This window comes from Haliaeetus albicilla, chromosome 13 (assembly GCF_947461875.1).
Source record: "Haliaeetus albicilla chromosome 13, bHalAlb1.1, whole genome shotgun sequence".
Taxonomy (NCBI): domain Eukaryota; kingdom Metazoa; phylum Chordata; class Aves; order Accipitriformes; family Accipitridae; genus Haliaeetus; species Haliaeetus albicilla.
Genome location: NC_091495.1, coordinates 2,273,844 through 2,298,890, shown reverse-complemented (window position 1 = coordinate 2,298,890; position 25,047 = coordinate 2,273,844). Strand labels below are relative to the sequence as shown.

General features: G+C 41.1%; 1 non-coding gene across 1 annotated transcript; it reads right to left on the bottom strand.

Moving 5' to 3' along the window:
- Positions 1-16,033: 16,033 nt before the first annotated feature.
- Positions 16,034-16,104, bottom strand: TRNAG-CCC (transfer RNA glycine (anticodon CCC)). The gene has a single exon. It is a non-coding gene; the product is annotated as a tRNA-Gly (tRNA).
- Positions 16,105-25,047: the final 8,943 nt, after the last annotated feature.

Sequence of the window (25,047 nt, the reverse complement as noted above, 5' to 3'; positions counted from 1 at the left end):
AAAAAAAAAAAAAAAAAACACAAACACATTTAAGAAGCCATTTGATGCCTCTTTCTCTTTTCGTAATACCCCTTTGGTTTTTGTTTCGGGGTTTTTTTGTTTGTTTTTGGTTTTTGTTTTTTAAACCAGCCCCTACTGCCATTTTCCTGTCTAATTATATTAGACTGTGAAGAGGGACAGACATTTCCAGCACACCTCATTAGACCACAATCTGAGTCTGAGGGACCCCACAACCTCACAGCCCTCCACCACGTACCACAACTGCCACCATAGCCAAAACTGGCTGCTGTTAGCCCTCCCATAAGGGAAAATATAGCAAGCATCACAAAACAAGGTATTTATCCCATTTCAGTGTTACACAGTGCAATGTAAAGCAGGAGAGACAGTGCATAGGCTGTGGTTCCTAAGGTCATTACGACAAGTCATCCAAATAAGTTCTGCAGGAATAGGAGCTGTGTTCAGCCTGAATTGCCAAAACTTGGCCTTTCTTGGGGTCAACCTCAAGCCTCAGGCCCATAATTTCAGAGAATGGGTATGCTGCACTTCAGTACTGACATCTTGGCTATTCTGAACTTAAAAAAAAACAAAACCAACCCCACATTTATTGGACTTTTAGAAGTCTACAATATGCAGAAGGTAAAAGTCCAGGGACTGGTTTTGGCAAATACGGTGGCATTGCATCAAAAGGAAGCGACTGCGATGCTAATGTGGATGGTACATCTCACAGGGAAGCGTTCTGCCACGTGTCTAATAGATGTAGCATTTTGTATTTGTCTGACATGAAACACCCATCCAGCGTGCAGAAAAACAAAGCCCATAAAAAATACATGTAACGCTTCTCTTTTCTCTAGGTACCAACATTACACTGAACAGTCATATAACTCTTCTTGGGCAGGGTAAAAACAATAAGCTTTACTCTAAATAGCAATACATGCTCAAGAAGCTGGTCCCACTTTAAAAAAGACTGATAGGAAACAGGATGTTTTAGGTGACCCAAAAGTAGTTCAAGAGACATATGAAATGAAAAAGCCTATTCAAATTATTAAATCGCCAAACTACAAAGCAAGCGTTTGCCCTTTCTCAACCCCTTGTTAGCCAAACATTACCCAGGAGATTAACCAGCCAGAAAGGGAGTTTGAGACACCAGCTTTCAATAAGAAGCTGTCATAAAGATGGACTGAATCAGTACAGGTGCATTTCATGAAAATTAAGAAAGCCCCCAGATGATAGTGCTCCTCACTGCAGAGCTCAGCTGACTTGGGCAAATATATCGAGTGCAAATACAGCTCTGAGCAGCACTCTGGATGCTGCCAGCTTCAGTTAGCCAAGAGTCTGTAGGCAGAAAAAAAGAGTATCATAAAAATATGTTTGTCTGAAACAGAAGATGGTGGTTGACACACCCAACATATCAATGAAGGCAGCTAAAAAAAAAATTATTCATATAAAACCATATTGGTGACTGGATAGTTAAAAGCATTCTCATTTGCAAACTTTTTGCTCCTGGCCTGTTTGATGGCAGAGGAAGAAAGGACATCACATTGGCACTCATAACATCTGCATGCGGAACAGGGAACCCTCTAAAGCCAGTGCGTGGGAAAGCCTGAATATCAACCCCTCCGGGAATTAATGCCTGTACATTCCTGCACACACAAACAAGGCCAGTTTAATATCAGGCTACGGTCTCCATCCACAATCAGAGATCCCAGACTGGGCTGCACTGGTGTTTCTCATGGAACAGCTGCTGGACAACTGCAAATTAGCATGGCATGTTAAAGAAAGCAGGGATTTTTCATAACACGCAGCAACAGCTGTCTGAGCTGTGTGCTGAGACTTAGTATTGCAAAGCTCATTTTCCCCTCTGTTAAGATACTAAGCATGCTGCTATTTCAAGCAAGTATCCCAGAGATAATGCACACTGGAACAGAAAGAATCATTTCTTCATGTTTGTTATGCATTACTAATAGAATGAAGATCTATTTGTTGTTCAGCTGAGGAAACCCACCGATTTCTTTTTCACTGGGGACTCACTTAAATATTTCCAAAAATCCAATCCATGATGGAAAGGGCTTCCTGAAGCGTACGATTTCTAAGAGCAGCAAAGAGCAGAAGGAAGCCAAGATGCTGGGTGAAACCCAGCGCAGCAGAGAACCCAAGCAAAGATGCTCTGGGGTGGGAAGGCATCGGTCGGCTACGGACTACACAAGAGCGCTCAGGTGCTGCTGTAATATCTGGTGACGATCCACTACACCCCCCCCGCCACGGCTCACTCGGAGCAGACAACCGGCCCGGCTGGTTTTTGGTTTTCCGACGTGCCAAGAGCTCCCCCAAGCTGCCGCGGGCAGCGAAACCCACCGCAGCCTTTGCAACAACATCTGGCCGGTACCGCTGGCAGCACGGGGAGGGGAGGGGGGAGAAACGGCTGTCAGCCCTTGTAATTCCTGTTTGCTACATGTATACAACTGGCTGATCTGTTTAATTCCTCTTTATCTACATCAGCTTTCTTTAAACCTGCCAGGCATCTGCTACTCCTCCCAGCCTTATCATTTTCTCTTTCTTTCTCCTTCTGCCGTCTTGGGCGTTTGCCATTTCTGGGGTTTTTTCAGTTCCAATTCCCCGTCACTCTCCCTTTCCCCTTCAGCCCCATCCCTTTCTCCTCACTGTACGTCTTGTTTTTAAGAGAAAATAATGAGTTATTCAGACATAAAAATCCATACATCTATTGGATTAAATAAATGCTAGGATGTGTTTGACTCTGTGTAAAGAGGATGTATACATATCCTGAACCTTTCTGCCCCTTTATTATGGTATCCTAGGCAACCTGAATTTTCATGCTGGAGATACAACCATCCAAGCTTTTCTTTTTTTAATATAAACATTAACCTTTGCACATCATCTGAGAATTTCAGAAAGCACATAACCTGATTATGCCTAAACTCCATGAATTATTCATTTTGTCTGCAAGTAAGAGAGATCAGATTTAATTACGTTGGAGGGGCATCTTCTATAGAATTAAATGTTGAAATCCTCATTTGCCTACCTAGCAGTTTTAAACACAACCTACATTGGGCAATAAATGTACATACATACGCACGGCATTAGTTCTGAAGATGCATGAAGGGAAATTAAAAATATACCAATACCTCTATACATATAAACAATAGACCTGTGCACTCAAGTCGCTCATATATTAAATCCAATGCAACATTATCTCCATTATTACAAAGTGAAACCAACAATAAATTAATAATTCTACATTATCTAGAATGTGGCCATGGGTCATATAAAACCTTGTTTACGCACTCTGCTTGTAAGATCAATTTCTTAAACACCTATAGGCCAATGTTAGCCATCAAAAAATGTGTATCAATCACAAAGTAGCAGCCTCTTGTCATATTTGGCATGCCTTAAATCAACCTCAAATGACAGACTTTGTAATCAATATTAGTTGTCTGTGTAAGCACTTTACAGAACACTTTTACTGTGAAACACTGATGAAAAGCATCTTACAAGAGCTATAATAATAATAATAATGCTTTCGCCATTTCAAAGGAACTCATTGCCAAAACCTAAGAACACTCTGTTCCCCTGCCCCATCAAAATTATTTATTTTAAGGGCTGACTCACCACTGCATTAATCTAATTTCACACACATGTGTAACCTGGAAGATTTCAGTGTAGCCATTCCCCAGTAAAACAAGAAGCATATCACAGTTCAGCAATCCCATCCTTTCTCTGTATTGAGGGGTCAGCTTTAATTTTTTTTTATTTGGAACTGCTAATATAAAACAAAATAATTGACTGGCAGAGAACGCTTTTGTTTGTAGGGCCTGATGTACAGACTAGTTCCCTTCTGATGGCCAAGTGACCTATAGCCACAATCACAGTGTCTCACTCCCGCAGCCAGCAATACAGGCAACCGGCAGGTGAAGAAGTTGCACTGCCTCAGTTTCTCTACCTAAAAAAAACCACCTGATGATATTGAACTTTCTTCACATAGTATTTCAGGATCTACTGAGAAAAGGCCTGTTTAATAAGCTGCTATTCTTAACTGCTCACAGAGTGGATTTCCAAAGCCAAAAAGAGAGATTGCTTTTTACTCCTATTTTCCGGTGGTGTGGTTTTTGTTTTGGGGAGGGTGTTTTGTTTTGTTTTTTAATGGAATTAAGCGTAACTTGTGTATATGAAGCCCTCCCTAGATGTCTGGCTTTTCAAAGGGATATAGAAGGGATTTGGAGAGCAAGCTAAGCACCTCATTCTTCCAAACATTGCAGCTTTAAAGGCTGCAGCTCTCTTACCCCGACCATACAACTGCACTCACAAAAATTCATTTGAATGAGAAACAAAAGTAACATTTAGCAACAAATAAAGGATAAGTCTTCCCAGACCCCTGTATAAAACAGGCAATTCAGTGTTTGTGTGTGGTGCACACACACATGTCACTAGGTATATGACACAGGCAGCAGCTCTTGATGGTTTTGAACTGAATCAATGTTAAAAAAAAACCCACAACAGAAATGTAAAAACCCTAGGCTGCCCAAAACTTAATTAAACATTTAGTATTTCATTACCATCCCCCGATCACTACTGGGAGAAACGAGCAAGTGACAGGAATTGATATTAGATACGGTTCAATACTGCAAAAATCAGATCTGGACTTGGAATCCCCTAGAGACTGCAGGAGTGGGATTCCATATTTAATAACAATATACAGCAAAGGCTCTTCTCTTATTTATATGCCTAGAACAGCAGGAAACATTATTTTCAAACCCAGTAGCCTAAATCTAACCCCCTAGTTTTTGAATCAGAGGTCTAACTTCAGGGCAAGGTGAATACCATAGATACCAATTTATTTTATCAGCTTTCACTTAGACTTCCTTGACAAATCTCAGTTGTGAATCACCAGTAAAGCAAAAATGAGCAAGAAACCCTATATTTACCTCAGTCACTTTCTCTGCCATTTGGCAAGGAGGAGGCCACAGCGGCTTAAGGTATTTTGTTCCAAATGTGGCACGTTTTCGCTACAGAAGCCTGAAGAGGTGCCTACGCTTGGGATGAAGCTCGGTTTATGCTACAGCTGGTATCTTACAAAGGACAGAGACAAACTGTTCAGCCTTCCCTGCCCAAGGCTTCACACAGGGAGCAGTCATTCACAGGAGTAACCCCATTAGCTTCAGTTACTACTCAGCAGTTGGAATATCAGCATCCAGCTAAAGCATCTCCGTTTTCTGCCGCTGAGCACTCACACGTGCTCACGGAGCCAGCAGTTCTGAAAAGTGTGTAATTCTGCCTTCAGGAGGCCAGCAACAGGCCTCTGAACGTGACTGTTATAGCTGGTGCAAATACACACAAATAAGTTGTTGTAGGTTTATCCCAGGGTACAATGTATAGTTTAAATAGGTATGGTTGTAAAACCAGAAGTCACCCTGAAAATTGCCTCCCTTCTCCTATCTAGTACCTTTTTATACCACCAAAGCCTCACACGTCATATAAATTGCAAGTCTACCCTGATGGGTTTTTTTCCTACAAGATGCCTTCTTGCAGTTTGTCTTCCATTGCAAGGCTAATGGCTAACATTGTATTTTAATACTTCAATATACAACATTTCGTTGTTTCGTGAAATATTAATGAATCCTCAATGCATCCTTGCATAACTGCTGTAGGTGTCTAGACTGCCTGCTTACTTCAAAACTGCTATGCTGCATAAATTTAGGTTTTCTGTTACTTTTCTAAATGCACCATTTTCTGACACGAACACCCTGCCTAACATATATAAAAAGACATTATGGATAATTGTCTTTACATGGCAGCACTCTTACAGGCTGAGCACAAGGGGTCTTTCAGCCCACAGTCCTGCAAAGATTCATAAAAGAATTTAAGGATGCACAAAGTTTAACCCGACTCCTGCAGTACCCAGATAAATATTATGTATTCTCCTTTCATAAATCAGGATATTGCATTATATAAACATGCTCCTTCAGAAGTCACAATTCAAACGCACCCATGTAGCTCCAGCACCAATTTTAGCAGAAGCTAAAATCCCAGCAGTACTTACGCTCATGCCAACATGAAGCCTCAATGGGACTTTAAGCACATGCCTAAAGCTAAATCCATAGTGGGCCTGGCTGAATTGAGGCAGATGCAAACACAGGGGCCCATGTGCTCTCCCAAGCTGACATCAATCACCTGCAAAGGGCTTGTCTGATCAGGGCCAGCCCACGCAGCAGGGCAGGAGGTTTACTCCGGTTTCTTTCTGGTTTGGGGTTTGCTTTTTTCTTAGCAAAAGCAGCTAAGTTTTTCCCCACATGGAAAGATTTGAACTTCCAAAATTCTCAAGAGCCTTATCTATCTGTTAAAAAAAACCTGTTTGCTTGGTACTTCATTTCCACTTCTTTCTTATTCCCGTCCCTAAGGCATGTTCTGCTTTTTTTTATTGCTAGTAACCCACATGATACTAATTTCATACAATTTTAGGGAGATGGTAAAGAGCATAAAGCCCATCAACCACTCCAGACAAGTTGCCAGCACCTGTACAACAACTAGCACCTCCCCAAATCCTAAAAGCTTAACAGCAAGAAACTAAAACCAAGGACCTGCTACCATTCTCCAGTGACTCCCCACAGCCCTCCAGCAGCAGAGCTTGCATAATTTGCTTTACAATCAGCCCTCCAAATATTTTGCCGTCCTTCCTCCCTTCTAAGCTTGTAATCAAAAGTGCCATTGAAGCCCTTGTTTTACATAGATTTTGCAGGCAAACTTTGGAGCCCTTCTCCAGCTTGATGGAGCACAGGCTGGAAACATTCCTGTGTCACCCTCAGCCACAGCATACCTGCATCCCCACTGCCAAGAGACACCTCATATACGGGGCTGGGGGTTACACATGGACTGCATGGTAACCATTTACGTAGAGGTAAATTTCCACCAGGAGAACAGAAATTGAAAAAGTGTTTGGTTTACTTCTTCTCTTGGGTGGTCTCAGTTTTTTATCTCCGTATGTCCACCTGAAACAAGGTATGTCATGTTTGTCACCTACACAGGGTTGCTTATAGCTGTCTCTTTATCCAGCACAGAACAGAGAATGTTGTACCAGTCTCTAGAAAGTTTTCATGTGAGTCTGTATTGTAAGTTACATCCCTACCCCCTGAGTAGAATAGTTTTATAACTTAATAAGATCACCTACAAAATTTACTACATTTTCTAACCAATTATAATACATGTGCTGCAATTCTTCCCTATACAACACTGAGCTGCCAAAACCACACTCTTTCTGGAGCAATTACACACACAGAGCTGTAACCACAGACGCTGTACAGTCACATTTAAAGTACAATCATTTTCAAGGGGCTTTCCCTCCAAGACGCAGTAATCTTGCATAAGTGTTACACAGCCAATGTTAACCTTGAACTCAGCAAAGCTTCCAAGCCCGCAGACATGTTTACAGACCCCAAATCTGCTCCAAGAAAAGACAACTCATACTTCAGGAACACTTTTAGCAATGCAACTCCCATCTGCCCCCCATTACTCAAAGATAACACAGAGGAGAAGGTCTGTATGGTTTCAGTGCCTAGCAAGGCAACTAAGACCACTCTCCCAGCACCACCTAAGTCACACTTTAGCATTGACTTCAAATGCAAAATTTTTCCTCCAGCTCCTCCCTCCAAGGAGCCTACAACACACAGCATGCTTTGCAGCAGCTACTCACTAAAGAACAAACTCACCTTTTGCTCCAGAGCTTGTGGGGGCACCTCCTGAGCTGACAGCACCCTTCACCCCCTGAAAAGCCAAAGTGTAGAGATCCCTTGATCAGGGGGCAGCTTGTGCAGACACAGGGACAGTTTTCTTCTTCTGTCAGCTGCTGCCACACTTCTCCAACCCCTCCTTTTCACGTACATTGCTGGAAGAGGGGGTGCAGGTGTCTTCACCTCAACTGCTGAGCTTGTCCCTCCTCTCCTTGGCCAACCTGAGAAGCAGCAAAATTCTGGCCGTTGTCACAGGGTAAAGCTTGCGTGCAGCACAGGTGTACCACCCTGGTTTCCCACCAGTGCAAAGCATCGCACGGCACCACGGAGGGACGCCGCTGTTTCCTCCATCGCGTCCTTGGCTGTGGGGACGGGGTCCCAGATTTCCCCCCAGAGCATCAAATTGCTCCCAAGCACACTGCAGCGTAGTCCCTCGACCCCTAACAACACACAGGTCCCCCCATCTGATATGCATACCATCCCCGCCTGCTAAGCAGAAAGTCTCAACGCAGTCCCTTTGCAAAGGATGCTCGCGTTTTACGTGTCTTTACTTACCACTATAACCTTAGGATGTGTACAGCACGGAGCACGTAGGACAGTCCTTCAGACCCAGTGTCTGCGTAGCGAAGGTATGAAGGCTCTCCCGGGTTTAAAGTATGGGAGTCTTACCTTGTGGGTGTTCGACACCTTCGAAAGTCAAACAATTCATTGTTGTCACCTGAAAATGGACCAAAAAATACAAAACAGGAGGTTCCAACCTGTGTGATTTATTCAAGCTCATGTGGCCAGAACTAGTAAAGACTATCTCCTCTTTGAAAGCACTCTTGATTTAATGGAACCACAAGTATTTAAAAGCAGTGACCAGAGCTCAGAGTAGCAAATTATACCTACAAAGGTGCCTTTATGAGCCCATCCAGCCCCCACAGAAATCAATAGGGTCCTGCCCGTGTTTAGCTCAGACCCTGGAAGACAGATTACCCTCCTAGCTAGGTAGGAGTGATCCTTCACACCAACGCTGTCTGAGCAGGGAAGAGAAGGGAGAAATTCTTTCCACATCAGATGTGTTCCCTGGGCCAAATGCTCCAAGGTGCTCCCTGCTACATAGGCATGGCACAGCTGCCCTCTGTTTTCCAAAAGTTTGGTGTAGGTGCGCATGCTGCAGGTTAGCACAGTTTTCACTCCAGTTCAGAAAAGTGCCTCTTCCTTATCTGAAAATATGAAAGGTCAAGAAAAAGAGGCAGAAAAATATTAACCTGGTATTAAAAAGAAAAAAAAAAATAGAGGGAACTCAAAGCCATTTCAGATTTAATGGATAAGAATGAGGCATACAGGTAGGGAGAGCAAAAGCAATGCACAGCCATGCTCCCTAGCCTTTTGCCCTCCTGTCTGAGAAGGTGCTAATTTTTTCTGCTAACGCCATTATTCTGTCTACCCCAGTAAGGAAAAACACTGTTTCTAGAATTAACAGAGCTTGTTAAAGTTACCTAGAGTTAATGCTGCTGATCTTTAGTCCCCTTTGCTCTATTTCATCACTGCTGTCATATGAAAGGCATTTGAGCTGTGAGTTCACTTTTGTTGTATTCCCCTGTAGACAGGCAGTGGCCCTGTCGTAGAGAAACCCTTAACGAACTCTGAGATCCTATTAGAAGCGGCAAAACCTCCCTGGATTTTAACAGGGTTGCGATTTCACTCATGCTCTTCAGAAGGCACTTTTCTGCATGGCAAACCCACTGCAGAGTTTGGAGAGTTGAGCTGAGCCCCTTGGCAGAATTGTATAGGTTCCTTGCTTAAGTCTTACCCACATGTATTTCTCCTATGAAACCTCATTTCATTTTGCCTGCTGCAGTTTGAACACCATAGGTAAGGGTCCTGTCAGCCTGTCTCCTTGAAGATTATGTTATTGTCACTTGTCAGGACTGAACGTATTGTTGGACTCCCTGGTCCGTGCTTTTATTGCATTCTTGTAGCATATGGCCGTATGTTTTCGTACTTTCTGCTGCCTCCAGAAATCTTTCACTTTTGACCCCACCAGGTCTTCACAGGAGATAATTAGGAGCACTGCAAAGCTGTGTGAAGGTGCCCCAGCCCAGTTTGACGCCAGTGACCGTCTGCCTCCCTGACCGCAGCCGTTCATAGGAGCGTTGTAGCATCTGCTCTGGGAGCAAGGGCCAAATTCCACGGTCTTCGTTTGAGCTCAGCTTGCGAGGCAGTCGGTTATTAAGGAGGGCAGGTTACCATCAGTGGGCTTTCTTCTTTCCCTTTTGGGCCCAGCTGGGGGTACAGGAAAGACTCCTGTTGAAGTTAGCAGAGCTGAACCAAGCCCTGGTACCAGGAGGGATTACACACCGAACAGCCCCTGCCTTTTAATAACACCCCAACTATATGGGCTCAGATAAATTTTCTAGTATGCAATTTTAACAGCTAACAAGCCATATCATTTTTATTACGGAGATAGTAATAACACTTTTATTAGCCTTAAATGCTCTGCTGGCAGGCAGAGGACTTCCTCTTCTGCAGAGCAGCTCTTGCTCACAAAGTCTACTGTCTGCTGATAGATAAGCGAGAGCTGCCTGCGTTTGGAGTGATCACAGTGAAGACATTGGAGACAGCAAACAAGAAAAAAGTGAAGAGTGTGCTTCGATTTAGAAACCTGAATTAATCAGAACCAAATTAGTTCTGCCACCCCGCAGCTTCCCGCTGCCCTCCCAGAGAGGCAGGCATGGTCCCACCATGGCCCCCTGGAGCTAGAGAGACAGTACATGAGCTTATGGTCAGTGTCAAGAGGCAACAAAAATGTGCTTTCCACTCTTTTTTCTGACCCTGAAACTTCTGCTGATATGTTTCTACATTGCCAGGTTGTAACATGAGAAACCACCTTTTAAAATTTTTCTTTTCAGGCACAGAAGTCAGACTTAGGTCAGAGTTTCTGCAACATCAGGAAACCCTATGCAACATGCTCTGAAGGTTAAAATTTCCCCCTATGGTTTCCTCCATTCTTCCAGTCTCCCCACCTCTTCCCCAATCCAAAGCCCATGCTCTTGTTAGGGAAAAAGCTGCGGTCACTGCAACTCCTCCCCAGAGTAATATCTCGTTGTAAGGTGACTGCTCTGTAGTTGCAAAGTCCCTGCTAGTTTGAGATGCAAATCATCTTTCGCAGGAAGACAGCCGAAGACTGAGAGACTAAAAACTCAGGACACTCATGAGGGTTAATAACAGGCTCAGGTGGTAGTATCATACCAGTAGAAACAGATTTTGCGTTTTGTTGGCTCCGTAAGGTTGACATTGTTCCTTGTGACATTTGACTAGGAATTTTATCGACACCTGTTGCCAATGCCTGCATATATGCATGTTATTTTTGGTTGTCTACAGTAGGGTCTCTTCTTCATGTTGCTTAGTTTCTGCAGTGCTGCTGCCTGGATTGGCTTTGCTGCTTTTCTAATAACGGGGGAAGAAACCTCAGAATGATTCACAGGGTTCAAACCCCAGGCAGCTGGAGGAAGAGAACTGAACTCCAAAGAAAATAGAGTGGAAAAGGAAACCTGCCTTCTGCTGAGAAGCTACAGAGGATTTAGGCACAGGGTAGACAAGGTCTCCCCGTCCCAGTATCTTCAAAATTTGATTTTACCATCTTACTCTCTCCCTCCCTTCACCCCCAAGTATTTTTAATACATTTGTGTGGGTGCAACTCCCTTAAGATTTTTCATAAGAAGTCAAAACTAAATTCCATCATTATTCACATGGGCAACCAGCAGTGTTGAAATCTTCGGACCCAAGCCACAGACCTTTACCTGCCTGGTCCTTCCTTCCATGGTATGTCCAGTAGCTTCTCCTTGCTTGGAAAGTTTCACTGAAACCACAGCGAAGAGTCCCTGTCTTCAGTTTGGATGGCCAGGTGCTAGAGCCACCCTAGTCACAGGAAAGGTCCAGCTCTGTCCCAACCAGAACATGCTCAGTGCAGGCAGCTTGTCAGGAAATTAAGTTCCTAAAAGCTAAACAGCCTCTACGTTATTTGCACTACCTGCACTGTTTCAAAGGCATTTCACTTTTGCATTCTTCGAGAGTGTCTTCCCCAGAGCAGAAAATCGTCCACCTCCAACAAAAACACCATCTTCTCACCCAGAGCAAGGAGGAGGGAGAAGCCACCAGAGATGGGCCACAAAATTTCAACCATGGCAAAACTTTGGTTTTATTCTGACAGATTAATGTGACTGAAGCAGAAACTCAATGCAGCAATTACCATTTAGCAAAACTCTGAGAAGCCAGGAATAGGTTAGATAAACACTAGCCCATATGTTGCCTTTGACGCTGATGCCCCACAGGGAAGTGGCTTGCTATTTCTCCTGTTGAGACAAACCGCTTTCCATCGGTTGAGTCCCAGGACTGAGAAGGTCAATGCAACACTGGGGATGGAGACACCGCTCCAAGAAGTGCAGTGGAACAATGTGCAATTTTCCCCTATCTTAAGGTATATTTAAATACCTTGAGGGGGATATTGCTGAAAGTGAGTAGTTGGTGTGTTACATCTCTCCAAATGCGTGTACAAACACACTAGCTGGGAAGAATATACAGAAGAAAATATATCAGTGACAACCAGGGCAGATTACATCCGCCCTGACATTGTTAAATGTATAAAAAAGGGATTTCCTTCAACACAGTCTTACGAAGTAAAGTTCAATTTATTCAGCTTGTTGAAAAGGAGGTTGAGAGGTGACTCAATCGTTGTGTATAGGTAATTACATACGGAAACACTACCTGATAGCAAGGGACTTCTTAGTCTCACAAAGAGCCAAAAAAATCACGTGGCTGGAATCTGAACAGAACTGCACCAATTCAACCTTGAAATAAAAGTGCTCCTGCCATTAGCAGTGTAATGGCAATTAGGGACTGGAAAAGAATATAAGGGGAAGCTTTAGAGTCGTTCGCTGGAGGTGTTACGACAAGATTAGGTATCACTCCAACAGATAGGTGTTTTATTCAGATTCTGAGGCACATTTTGCTGGCTGCATATGCAGAGTCCAGGTGCACCATTGCGGCAATGCCATTTTGCCTTGAGACTGCCTTCCTGCACAGTCTCCTTCTTTGTGTTGTCCCTAATATATTTGTAATATTTATAATACTACCATTAAGATAACTACCACAATTTCACATTTTGGAGCATCAGACAACCTGCAGGATTTAGAAACACCGTCACTTCGTATCCCACACACTCTGGTTCTCCACTGGTGAGACATATTCATCTTCTTGTTTTTCTATCATCTTGCTTTAAAGAAAAAGGGATTGGACAGACCATCAATAAACAAGATACAACACACCTGGAAAGAGCAATCAGAACTGCAAATGAGGAACACTCTTAGATGCACCACTGGCATGCATCCCTTATGTGTGCAGGCAAAACTAATACCAGCTTTGGGTAGCTAGGAAGGACCATCCAACAGAAATTGCCCTCATTTTTTTCTGATGTCGTATCAGATATGATCAGCACAGTGGGTATCAGCATAGGGTCAAACAAAAGAGCAAGAAGATAAATCAATCCATTAAATAACATTGCTATTGATATTTCACCTGACTTTATGCATCTAGTAGTCAGGCATCCCTTCAACTAAAAAGGAATACCATGAACGGGGAGTATTTTGGTCTGTCCTGAATGGAGATGTCTCTGGGTTTGCCACGTGCTAGAGACAGACGTAGGCAACTGGCTCGAACAGAGCATGCAGCTTCCAAAGTCAGGTCAGTTGGACCGGTTTCAGAGCCGGCTCCTTTCCAGCTAGAAATGTGGGGAGCATAAAGCGAAAAACCACATTAAAACAAAAATATAGTCAATCTGATAAGAGCTCTCCAACATGATTTTTTTATCTCTGACATTGTTTTTTAAACAAGAAGAGAGGTTGCTAGCACAATGAAAATTCATTGAGGTCAACGACTGCAGAACGAGTATTATTTACTAATACTGAAAATCTGCAGTTTGCTACAGCTTAGTAGATACGCAAATATTTAAACATGCAAAATTCACAAGTTAACCAGATTTTATGCAGCAATTTATACAGAGAAGAGGATCCCATTGATTCTATAATTCATTGTCTGTGAAAGAAACAGAAACTTTGAACCACCTTCCTCAGCAAACAGGAATAAAAAACTGTAAAGCTATGAAACACACCATTTTGTAAATTCATCTATGTAGCAGGTAAAACATAAACTGCTTCCATGAGCCTGGAAAAATGCATAGTTAGTTATTGTTCTAGGACAGCCTTTGAACAGAACAAACCTATCTTGGAAAATTTTCATCATGTAGACATTACACATCTCCCAGTGTTTGATTCGTCTCAAATATCTCCCAGATCCTGGCTCCTAACACTGTCAGATAATTTGATGTTCCATATTTTGGATCAGTTGTTTTCTCTTGAAGAAAAGGAAGATGCAGATTTGGTTTTTAGTCCAGCTTTGGGGCAGTAGGTGTGTGGCTGAACAGCAAGGGGTTGTCTGCAAGAGTAAGAAAGACCTTACCATTATGTTCTGCTTAGTGCACTTCTGAAATTCTTGGTCTGCCATCCCTCCCTTGCCCACCTTGCAGACAGGGGCACAGCTATCATGATGGGTACTGGGAAAACAGATTTTTTTGCACATGAGGAGACCAAAATTTTTACAAAAGTTCCTTTTATAGCTGGTATTTGCAATATACTGCAAGTCACATTAAAATTAAATAACAAAAATAGCATTCAGGATGAAAGATATTTGAAACTGGGATTTAATGTGAGTTACAAGGCTTAATTCCATCTCTCCGGTTCACAGATGCAACTCATAGAGGCTTCGCTTAAAAATGTAACTTTGTATTTGAGGTGCAAAATGTATTCTTTAAAGAATCCTTACTCCAGATCAAAACTGTAAACATTCTGAAGGAATTATGTTGTTGATATACTAGTCACTCAGTAACAGAGCCAATGAAATCTCTTGACTTTGAGTCATACTGATTTACTAATAATGTTCAAATATAAAGATTTGCTCTTTGGTAAGTATAAAAATGTTGACAGAAAGCAACAGTGGAGTGAAACAAGTGATAACAGATATTGCTTTGCCAAGGATATAACAAAATGGCTCAGCTTTTAACCTAATCACAATTCAGAGCACACATTGCAATTGCTATGAAGTGAAAGGAAAAAATGTACCCAAAAAAATTCACTCCTGTGGGTTGGTTTGGTGTTTTTTCCACTGATATAAATGTATAGAATACATGTATGTACAGGTTGACTCATTATATAGGTGCTACACTCTTTCAAAAAGCATTTAAATATCTCCATCCCCCCCCCTTTTTTTTAAATACTTAACTATAAATTCTGAAGTCATTCTGTAGCACTTAAGTTCTTTTGTACAATCACTCCAAAATATCATTGGAGTAATTGTTAATTCAGACGCTGATACAAGCATTGTATATTCTACTAAAGTAAACATGTATAAACCTGATCCACGTTTCTTTTTAAGTGACACAAGTTCACGTTAGACGGACAAAAAAATTCCTTTCAGAAATAGGAAATGTTTGCAGACTTAGAAAACGAGAGTAGACTTTTTAAACAAGTACATGGTACAAAGTGCAATGAACTTCCAGACGTGGTGCAAAACTGCAGCACGAGAAGACGTATTACTACAGACAATTATTTCCAGGAGCTCATCTCTGGTATCTGCTAATTCCCATAACGACATCTGCGGCTCCAGCATTGCATCATCACCTAACACCAGCATTTCACGCTTCCCTCTCCTCTGCACGGGCAGGGCTCGTCGGAAGAACTGCTTCCTCCATTCCCCGAAAACCCACCGCTCGTGGACCAGCGCTGTATTGGGTTTGTGGTTTAGCTGGGGGGGGGGTTACAGGGGTGGTTTCTGCGACAAGCTGCTGGAAGTTTTCCCTACATCCGACAGAGCCAATTCCAGCTGACTCCAAGCTGGACCCGCCGCCGGCCAAGGCTGAGCCAGTCCGCAATAGTGGTAGCGCCTCTGGGATAACAGATTTAAGAAGGAAAAAAATCTGCAGTGAAGTTGTGCCCAGGAAGAAGGGAGGGTGTTTTGAGATTTGGTTTTATTTCTCATTACCCTACTCTGGTTGATTGGCAATAAAAATTTAGTTAATTTTCCCCAAGTTGAATCTGTTTTGCCCGTGACAGTAATTGGTTGAGTGATCTCTCCGAGTCCTTATCTGAAGGACGCCCTTAAATATATTTTCTCTCCCCTAATCCAAGGTGGAGGGCCGGCTTCGATGGGCTCCCAGCCAGAGTTAACCCACCACAGTCTTTTTTTTTTTTTTTTTTTGATGCGCCGCCCGGGAATCGAACCCGGGTCGCAAGAATGGGAATCTTGCATGATACCACTACACCAGCGGCGCTCACGCTTGATAGATGCCAGTCCTGGGGACAAGGTCCTGGGCAAACCAGTCACCTTGTAGATGCTCACTCTCTAAAATGGACCAGATAACAAAAAAATGAGACAGGGAAGCAATAAAATTAACATTTTCGCTTTTATCAGAAAGTTTCATCCAACCAGCCTGCTTGGGGAGAGAGAAGCCAATGCCGCGTTACCAAAAATCAAGAAGAATTAAGGCTAGAAAGGAGCAAATCAAGCAATAACAACAAAACCGGCAACATGAGGGAAGACTCTGTTAGAATAAATATTAAGTAATAGCCTGAGTCATCTATTATTGTTCAAGTTATTTTAAACTAACTTCGCTTGATGTATTAAAACCTGCTAAGACTCCTAATTACATTTTGTACACATATAAATCATGTTAGCCTGTATGCATCAAGGTGAAATGAGAAACCAGTCCTCGGGAAACTTTTTTCTCTCGGTCTTATGATATATAATGCCAGATGTTCTCACTGTGTCTAACGTTGCTAAATAATTGGGGTAAGGATAGGCAGTGTGCTAAGAAATACACAAACACGCCTGTAAATGCGCATTCACTCAAAAAACAAACTTCAATACTCAGGAGTAGCATATCCTAATGCAAGCCTGACACTTTTGTCACAAATATGGTCAGAGAGACCCGACAGCAGAGTTAGCAAAACTTCACCAAACTGCAGCCTCCAGAAGGACTTCTTTTCTTCCACTCACACCTTTGACTCCTTCATGGAAAATCTGATTTTTCACTATCTTTCATGACGTTTCTTGCAGGAGACCGACGCGCCTTGCCCTCATTCCCATTTACAGAGACACCCCTTTGGCAGCCCTCTGCCAGCACAGAACGGTTGTGGTCACCCGCAATTATATTGCGCCTTTAATAACCTGAAGGTTTAAACCAAATCAGGAATATTAAGCCAAGTCTTTTTTCCAGTTACAACATGAATATATTTAAAGGAATATATACCTAAGAGACTATATCGAGTTCTTTCTAAATGGACCTTGTAATGTCACAGTCAAGCCTCATAACTTTTAGAAAGTTGATTTAAAATTTGACTGCAGGAGGAAAAAAAAGGCTCATTTAAAAGGGGAGGCTTCCTTAAAACTTCCTACAAAGGAGATTTCTGTTTCTTTAGATGTTATAAGTGTGATACAATAACAAAGAACATAGATTGAACTAAAGTTGAAGCAGGCTGAAAAACATTAAAGGAATCTGCGCCAGGCTTTCTGCCAACAGCATTCAATGGCAGAGAGCAGGTGGGTAGCAACAGAGCCGGCAAAAGGTGCCGGGGCTAAATTTCTGGAAAAGAGAGCCTGGCTATGAGAAAAGTTCAAATAAGGAGGAAAAAAGCTAGAGAAGAAGGCATCAAAAGTAGCAGAGGACAGCTTCTGCCTTTTTGGTGAACTGCCAAAGGGGCAAGTTATGGAAGAAAAGGTTAATTTAATTAACAAAATACTCAGGTGCAGACATGACTTCATGTCTGCTGGCTGACAGGAAAATAAAAACAATTTCTGATCAGAGTTTAACATAACCTTTTCAGTACTAAAAGATGGTATTTCATCTTCTTGTTTGTCTATTTAGCAACTGACGATCACCCACTGCATCTTCACTATCCGTTCCCCGAAATGTCTGGTCTGTGGTTATGTGGTTTCCATAAGTAATTGGCTGACCTTTACTTCGAGAACAGGAGTGCAGCAGAGCAACAAGAGCATTTAGAAAATACAGCAATGCATGTAATTGAGAGCTTTAATTGGGAAACAAAAGTGTATGTGTGTCCCCTATACCCAGATAGGAATGAGCCTGAAGTCCTCTGCATCTCCGAGCAGACTCAATCTATTCCTGTCGGGATGGGGGGAAGCCCCTGTCGTCATCTCCAAGATGCAGCACGGGAAAGGAAAATAGTTAGAATAATCTTGCCTTTGGAGTCCTCTGCTCCAGCCTTTCCTTTAGTCTCTTTTCCCAAGATCAACACGAGCTACCGCCTTGTGGATGGCCCTTGTTTTGCCTGCTTACCTAAGTGGGGAAAGCACCTCCTCCCTTGACAGGGATACAGCCCAAGAAAGCAGTCGTTTTCAAAAATGGACGTATTTGGTGTTGACCACAGGCATTAGGGAGCAGCCAGGAGTCAAAAGGACCTCGGTGAGGAGGAGCGAGGGGAGCAGCTGCAGAAGGTCGCCGCACCCAATTCCCAAAGCAGCGCACTAATCTCAGTATACAAGCTATCATCACCCTCACGAATGCTCATCTAAGACCAAAATCATATATTATTTAGCAATTTTTCCCAAAATGAGGATAAAAAACAGTGATCTAAAATTAAGATCGATTCCTAAAATAGTACTCCAGGCACGACAAATAACTCGCACATCTGAGCAAAAACTGGAGCATATGGTATGAGTCAAGAATAAACTGGCAGTCTTTAATACATATTCTCATTTGAAAATGGCATCTGTGGTTTCCTGTATGTATGTGCTTTTGTCGTGCACAAACCTGACGTTACATATTTCTGGGAACCAGTTAACACCAACAAGCACTCCAGTGCCTCCGAACCCTTCTAGAATTGCTTCCCCACTTGGATTATCCAAAGAAATTGAAAATATTTACTGCAGTTATTTCTGCCTTACTTATTAAAAAAAAAATCTGCTTCAGTTTGTTTATTTTTTATATGGTTCAGGCTAGAGAGGCACCTGCTATGATCAAGCCCATCTTCTTCGTGGAGTTGGAAAACTTATCCCATGGAATATGCTCCCCGCAACAAAGAGCGCTTCACATTGCAGAGGGACACCTAGAGTCCCCACTTTGCAGACTTTCCTTCTAAAGGAAGCAACATTCTTTACTTATTTATTGTATCTCTGCCTTTTTTTTTTTTTTTTTTTTTTTTTTTTTTAAGACCTTTAAGATGCTACTTATTGCCTATGCTGGGAACCAGGCCTTCCCAAACTTTCTCTGTAAATCCACACACCTCACCTGATTCTTTGAAATTCTAATTATATAAAAGAAACTGTGGTTGCAGGGGCTGCCATCCCTCCCAAGAAAAGACAAGACAAATTCTTCTGATATCCAGACAAAGTTTATCTGTAATGTTGATAAATCTCATGGCATTTATTACATGTTATATAACAACATTTGGTATATACGTTCTTTAAAAAGTTAGCTCCTGAGATGGATTGCATGAGAATAAGTACTGTTCCTAGAATCAGAGAAAATAAAAATATAAATTCTAAATATTCAAAGCATGAAGAAAAAACCACTCATTTCTTCAGTTCTTTGTTTTAAAATCATAATTTTCATTTAACTTCCTAACCAAGAGGGAGGAACAGGGGAGAGAGGAGTAATTTTAAGCTAATATTCGCAGCTTCTAAAAGCCTGGAACTAATATCTGAATGGCTCCTGTGTTCCAAAATATTTCTGAATTTAAAATTGGTAGACAAAGTGTGGAGACCGTTTGTCTGCAAGCAACACTGTGCTAAGAACAATAGTTCTTGGCAAGTAATAGTTATGTTCTTTGTGGAAAAGTAAGAGTCTACTGTTATCTATAGCCCAATCTACCATCATCACTCCAATGATACAGAATTTTAGAACACTCTCTTTTTTGTTGTTTTAATGAAAAAACTTAACATTCAAAGCAGCTTGGTGACATTGTCATTGCAAACAAAATCCAATACCTAAATTATACGTGACCTGCTTTCAGCAAGAACGTTTTTTATTGCTACAGAAGCCAAAGCACAGTGAATGCAGCTGGCCAACAGCTCGTAATCATGCTCCCAGAAACTAAGGCAGGCTCCGTTTCATAGATCAGGACCTATCATAACATGTAATTGAATACAACATTGCATATAGGAACTATACATGCTGCACATTTGATGCTGTGTAACAACTACAGATAAGTATTAGTTACTCTCCTGTGTTGAACAAGGAGATTAATGCTGGAACTCCCAGTGGCAAACAGCAAGTCATAGCACTTATCAATAAAGTACAGAGGTCTCGGCAAGAAGCGTAGGATAATTATACTGCTATCATACTGTGAATCAAAAGCTAGGGATTTTAGCACATCGTCACCAATAAAAATGTGGTTGCTTATGGTAGTCTCCAAAAAGCACTAATGCCTGTTGCACTTCTGTAGCTTTGATGTTGTTTTCAAACAAAAAAGCAGTAGCTTTCCAAATCAAATCTTAGCTCCAGCCTACCACCCTAATGACCTGCCTTCAACTTTATTCACTGCAAAACAATTCCATTTAGTTGTATTTGCAGGCAAAAACATGAGTAAAGGTTTTTGAAAGTGATGTTTGCTTCACTTACTTCAATCATAATATTCATATGTTTTACTTTACCTTTTGTATTGTAAAATGAAAGTCTTACTTCGGGCAGCAGCAGAATTCAGCTTCTTGGGAAATTCTTCCATTGCACACTTGCTATTTCATATCATAATAGCATACTTTGAAGATGACTGCGTACATATCAGGTCACTAAAAAGTTCTTTCAAGGCAGAAAAGAAGAGGGAGGTTGCACTGAAAGTTTCCAATTTGTTATCAAATTTTAAGTACCATGCAGCTCAGAAGTGACACTACATATGAAGGGAAAAGATTCACTCTTTTTCTTTTCCTGTAAGAACACAGTCCCCTCTTCCTAAAAAAGCCCAAAGTCGAGAAGAAAATGAACTCCTCCTTAAAAGGACAATAGTGATCAATGTAACAGCTGCAAGAAGTCACTATCTTCTCGAAGCAAAACTTTTTTTTTCTTTTTTTTTTTTTTTTAAACGATATTGCAGGGATTCAAAGAAAAAGCTTAAACATTTCTAAAAAGATAAATTATTTTGTCATGTCACCTTTTACCCCCAAACCTCACTGAATAACCTTCAGGATAGGGAAAGACAAATATGAAGCATAGCACAGCATACACATGAAACAAAATGGTGTTTTCTATTAGAAAGATGGGAGTCCACTTCCAGGCAACTTGATGAAGAAGCAAAATAAAAGTACTGCAGATTCTGTGGTAACTTCCTTGTATTGTAAGACAGAGATTTATTTATCATCTCTGACGAGCAATGCTAAGACAGTCAGACTTCAAAGAAGAAAAGGAAAATTTAATAACGAGTAATAACCCAGATAAATGTCCTAAATAGCTCCTGCAAACTGAGAAATCATATTTCTGAAATATTTCACAATTGCTTACTTTTGGAACTTGACTTTCCCCTTTTTTAAATGGTAAAGAACATTCAGTTTTAACTTCGGATAATGGTTTACTCTTAAACCCTAGCTGCACCGTGTTCTCTTTGGTACGTACTCCAGTGCCAGCAAGGCACAAGCAACACCCACTTACTATTAACATGGACATCACATTCCAGAAATAAAAATAAAATTAAAAAAAATATAAATTAGGCATCAACATCACCATTCTTCCACAGGTTATCTTATATATACTGATCCCCAAGAGAGCAACTGCCTAAGACCTTGCTTCTACCGTGTGACAGAGGGAAACTGCGTGGTAGGGGCAGGGTGACAAGTCCAGGCTGAAAGAATGAAAAAGTGAAAACTTTTGACTTTCCCCCCACCCCACCTCCTCTCTTTGTGTTTGGTTACTGGATACTGAGCCCACTGTGCAAGGATGTAGCTGCTCATCTGCTATAATTTCACTAAGACTTCCAAGGATGGTTCAAAAAAGCCTGGGCAGTACCAGCTGCCCACCACATCCTTGCTTCTCATGGAACGTAATTAAGCCTGAACTTAATTACGGACCCACTCTCATGGCTTTTGTTCACCGAGGTGAGCAACTTGCATGCACACAAAAAAATGAATGTCAGTAATTATACTTTTCATATGTAGAGCTTCAAATAGCAAAGGAAACAAAGAAAGAACTCCAAATTTCCCCAGGTGACCCCCCTTTGTCACTCCAAAAAAACTTATGCCAATTAGCATTAAATATAATATTACAAAGAAACTCTTCTCTAATAACATTAACACAATTTTAGCACCTTTCAAAGAAGAATTTTGTTAGAAATTAGTCACTACCAAAGGCATTCAAGCACAATTTTTTCAATAACACTACATACGTCCTATGGCAAAGTCTATACATGAAATCTGCTTTTCTGGAGGGTGGCATTTGCAGACAAACAGCTGTTGAATTTTTTTGGCTCACCTCATATTGATTATAGGATTGACAATAAGCTGTAAATATTTATTATGATAATTTATGTGGTTTGTATTTTAATGACTATCAAGTGCTAAGATATCAGGTTAGACACTTTGTTGTAAATACAAATCAAATTTCAAGACTAATAAACAAAGTCAGTGGGATATCTCCCACCTCCCTTTGGGCATCAAAGGGAATCAACAAAGAGCAAGGCCATGTCACCATCTCCCAGTTCCTCAGCTAACCTCGGAGAACTGCACTGGGAACATATGTTTGTGTACGTTTGCGTACGTACTCATACGGACACGCTTGCAACGACACCGTCCCCTTGCGTTCGCACATACTGGGGCTCACGAGACAGAATCCCAGTGACTTCCCACAGCGTTCAGCGTGGTGCGCACATTAATTTGAGGTGGACGCGGTAGCTCATATGAAAAATAGCTCCTCGAAACACACCGAGTATGAATGCAACACCAATGCATTCACACATATATTTTTCTACGAAGGTAACTACTATTTCTTCTCCCCATTTTCTGGACATGAAATTACTATCGACTATTTGACCTTCTGTTGCTGTCGTGCATCAGCACAAAGAGCTGTTTCCCACTTCGATTCTGGAAACCGGCGTCTACAGAGGGGTTTTTGCTAATTGTACCGCTTACCAAAGGGACTGCTGGCAACCCAGGCAGCGTTCTTTCTGTGGCCTCAAAGGTTTTTCTCCACAGCTAGAGGGAGTCCCTCCCCACTCATTAGTTCCAGAAAGAAGTTAAGGTCATCCTCATTCACAGGGCAAATCCTACATAACAAAAATTTTAACATTTTACACAGTAGCATAAAAACAATAATGGGAACAATACACAGAAAGCTTTGTTATCTTCTAACAAATCCTTATCAATCTACATCCTAAGGACAGAAAACCATCAAAGACACTTCTGAAGTAATTTTGACAGCATAACCCTCGTTAATGCAATTAGATCTTCCTCTGTTACTTTTTAAGAGTAAGTTAGACTGGAAGAAGAGGTATCTGCTTACAAACGTACATGCCTCAGTAGTAGGCAGCACCCTCCTCTGCAGCATTTTGTTATTCCACCTAAGCTCTAATAAGGTCTCCTGTTACCAGGGCTTTATAAGCATTTCCGTCACATTTGGAGAATCAATTAAAAAAAAATTTTTAAAAAAAGCGCCAGATCAACTATATTTAGCTTTTTTTTTTTTTTTTTTAATTAACAAGTGTTTCAAACTCTCTTTCCAACAGAGATTGCGCTTGTACGTATTCCAAAATCGGTCTGACTTACATTTCAAATCTTTATAACATGTGAAGAACTTTCAACGATAGCTTAATTGGGTAATGCAGCAGGTATGAGCAACTGTTACAGTTATGTATGATAAAAAGCCGTGTAAGTTCCCAGAATAGCTTCCTGCCGAGATGTATGCATTCCTGAATTTCCATCTAAACAGGCAACTAAATGCTCTAAGTGCACAAAAATATCAGACCAAAAGTCTTTAATAATTAGCTTTTTTCCAAGAGATTCATGTCAAAGGTTATTTTATGCACTTTCTAGTCTGGTTTTTAAAAATTATTTCTGTTTTCAATTTTAAGGGTCTTCATGTTTGACTGCAACCAGCAGAAAATCATTTTTTATACAATTACCAAAAAAGCATACAAGGGAGAGACCCAATTGCTTAGCTCTCTTTAAGCAAACGGTGACTTTGCTTTGCCACTAGTGACAGTGCCATTAAAACCAGCAGTGCACTAGATTGACCAGTACATCATTGTACTACTGCTTCACACAGTGAGCCAGAGACAGTTAATCAGCCATGTGCATAAATGTCATTTATCATCTATAATCATCCTGGTATTTTCCAGGATGAAATAGCTAATACTGCAGTTGAGCTTACAAAAACATCCGTTTTCTAGATTATGATATGACAAGCACTATTTTAAAAAGCAGATTTTTCAACAAGGCAAGCAATCCGTATAAGTGCGTTTGTGGATTATGTAACAAAAAATTAAAAAGCACTATATATGGTATGAATGGGCAGCCAGGTATGGTTGTGTTGGAATTACAATTGTGTAGTATGGTTACTTTTGCAATTACACTTAGTCTGCTATATATAAATATGATCTACAGAGCCACAGATATACCAAGCTTTAAGTATTCTCCTCTGACTGCTGCTTAGAAAAGCATGAATGCCAATGAATAACAGCATTTCACTAGATGCAATTAAACCTACAAAAAGCATAACATCAAACTCTTTTAAACATTTTTAAATGTAACTTTTAGCTAAAAAAAGTTTTATTGAAACACATTTTGACATCTTAACGGTATCCGAAATATAAATCAATATTTAAAACTAAGTAAATCTTAAAATCTTGCTCTTTTCATATAGTTAAGTAATCATTTTAATGACATTATACATCTTAAATTATGTTGGTAAAAGCTCATAAACATGGAAGTCTAAGGATCTTCTCATGGATAACAAAAACCAGAGGAAAATACAAATACTCTCTGATTTTAAATACAAGTTTAATTCTATAGGACCTAATTAAGAGCTAAACATTACCACAGAGTTATTTCTATGTGGGAAAAATACAAAAATCAGACTGGTATTTTTGCCTTGTTGTTTTGTTTCACACGATCTCTAACCATACCCATTCGCTTCCCTCCTAACCTTGGCACAGCTTCACTTTACTTTCATCTCCTATCTCTCCAAACCTCCTTCTACGCATTCGAAATTATTCTTGTTGCTCAACAAAATTTGGGGGCAAATACGAGACATTCAATGTAAGAATAGAGAAGTGAT